This window comes from Monopterus albus, unplaced genomic scaffold (genome assembly GCF_001952655.1).
Source record: "Monopterus albus unplaced genomic scaffold, M_albus_1.0 scaffold196.1, whole genome shotgun sequence".
NCBI lineage: Eukaryota > Metazoa > Chordata > Actinopteri > Synbranchiformes > Synbranchidae > Monopterus > Monopterus albus.
Genome location: NW_018128076.1, coordinates 1114957 through 1117824, shown reverse-complemented (window position 1 = coordinate 1117824; position 2868 = coordinate 1114957).

The following is a 2868-nucleotide window of genomic DNA, read 5'->3' as shown; positions in this document are numbered from 1 at the left end:
TGGTGTAGAAGATAATTATCTAAGAATGTAATTATGTAAGAATGTTAACAATCTGTAATAATCTTTTAGTAGATTACTTGTGTGGTGTAGAACAAAATTATCTATGTAGAGATACTGCTTGCAAACCAATGATGGTAAGATGATGTTATGGGGTAGGACTAGATAAGTCTAACTTCTTCCTACTCCGTTCAAGTATGTACTAGGTATAAGCAAATTGATAATGGATTAGCATTTGTGGATATGTGTGAAATTATGTGTGTTGACATATCGACTGTCTTTACATGCTTGAAAGAATCAATCAATCAATCAGTCAATCAATCAAACCTCAGACACACATGCTGAAGCCTGACTCATTCACATCCACTCAAGGAGGGTGTGCTTTAAGCAGTTTTGAGAATGTAGGACAGCTCTGAGGAGGCAACACCTTCAGTTAACTTAATCACCATTTGATACAGCAGGTACTGACCAGTGATGTGATGCTGAAAATTGTCACTAAAGCTAATAACGTCAGTTTCCGCCTTGCATGGAGCGGCAGCTGCCCTGAGTAGCTCTTGCTCTATTTGTTATTTTTTTCGAGTTTTCTAGGTTTTCTGTGTTGCTTTTTGTGCTATGTCATTTACTGTAAACTTTTGAGAGTTGGGGTACCAAGAATACAAGTTTTATTGCATTTGCATTATGTTTTTATACTTTTTACGAGGTTTTGAGTCTGCCTGGGGAGGATCCTGTTTGCCAGCAGTCGGCCATCAATGCCAGCAATCCTTCCGAGCTCCTTGTGGTGAGCTGCCGGGGATTTTTCACGGGGATGCGAGGTGGTGCGACGGGAGAGGTGGGACTGTGGGGCTGGAGTGTGGCGCTGGGGGAGGAAACGGAGATATGGGCCATGTGGGACTGTGGGTCTGGAGTGTGGCGCTGGGGGAGGAAACGGAGATATGGGCCATGTTCGCCATCAGTCCACTCCCCTCTGAATGAATGGATGAGCTAGCCGCGCTGGCGGAGCTGCAACGGGGGTACACAAAGAGCGCCCCTCTGTGCTTTATCGAGAGTCCTGAATCTGTGGTCTGTGGTGACGGTTCTTCACAAATCCCCAGGCCGGCTATGCTGCTACGTGCATGCGCACGCAAAACACGATGTCTCGGTGGCGGACACAACACCGGCAGGCCCAAATCCCCATCTCGAGGACATTAAACCATGCTTCCCCCCCTCTCTGCCACCCTTCCACACAAAGAGCAATAAAACTCTGGACCTACTGTAGGCTAATGCCTGTTGTTCAGTCTCTACTGCTGTTCCTGATTCCAGTGCTGCTTTGCCCTGTTTTTAGGTGCCTTTGATTTGCTTATTTGTTCTGTGTAAAAATTAACGTTTCTGATGACACTACTTTTATAATCCTTGTGTGTATCGATTCTAATGCTTTGTTGCCTTTATGTAACTTTTTATTTTAAGACTAATTATTCTTTGTTACTATGTACTTATGTATGCATGCACCACGTGGAGTGGCAGGAAGTTACAGCAGCTGTGTCCTCGTTGTGTTCTTTTCCGTGTTTTTATGAAGTTCTGTTCTTATGTGTCTGTTATGGTGGTGTCTGTTCTTATGGTGTTATGTTGGTTGTTCTCTATTGCTGCTGTAACACAGAAATTTCCCCACTGTGGAATCAATAAAGTACCTACTCTACTCTACTCTAACCTTTGGGTGTAGGACAGGTGAGACTCACAGTTTGCTTCTTGACCACTTACCTTAACCACATTAATTTAAAAGACCATAGCAGTGCTTTTGCAGGTTTTGGCTTACTACAAGTCACATATGAATCTTGGTTTGGAACCTCAATATTAGTTTGCACCAAATACTTGTTAAGTCTTGTTTACTTATTTAGTTATTATTGTTTGACTAGACTTAATGATTCAAATCTTAGTTTTGTCAGTTTTATAATGTATATTATTTGTTCAAAGCTCCTGTAAAGCTTCTTGTGGTAAGACAAAGATCAATGAATTATCAAAGTTTAATTAATTTTGTTAAGAATAAAGTGATTTAGTGAATAAGTGATTTAAGCTGTTAACTGTTTTCACTGGCATTTCAGCTGTTTCTCATGACAAGTAAATTGACATTACCATGTAATGTGGTAGAGTGCCCTCTTAAATTAAAATAAAAGATTCCTGTATAAAATTTGATTTTTTTTTTTTTCATATCAAACCATTGAAATTGTGTCATCTATAGTCAAATACTAGTGGTGAAACTTTTGTATCTTATGGGTATAGGTATCAAAATAGCTGTTTGGAGCTATGGTAGTGCAAGTAAGTAAGCTCTGAAATTTTGCAGGCACTCTACACAAAATGTCAATATTGTATGAGATTAAATTTATTTAACATCATATTTGTGATCGTGTGATCGATATGATTAATTGGGCAGCACTACCTCCTTCCAAAAGTTTAACAATGTAAAGTCCTCTGGCAGGTTCAGAAGGGAGTAGATTACAAAGATGGTGTAGAGCACGTGTCAAACTCAAGGCCTGCAGGCCACATTCGGCCCGGCGTAAAATTACATCTGGCCCGCGAGGATATTTTATATATCTTTTTTTATGGCCTGGCTGTCATGTATTGAGCATGTGGGTTGTACTGACATCTGTTGGGGTAGTTGGGTACTGTGTTGTGACCCGGATGTAAAATATATGAAGGCCAGAACAAATCAGTATATTTTTAAGCGTAATGGGTGCTAAAACCTTTAATCTGCTACGTTCCTTTGGGCAACCTGATAAGCCAGGAACTAAGTCCTATGACACCATAGTGAATACTTTGGCAGCTCACTTCTCACCGAAACCCTTGGTAATTGCTGAGCGTTTTCGCTTCCATAAGAGAAATCAGGAGGAAGGGGAATCT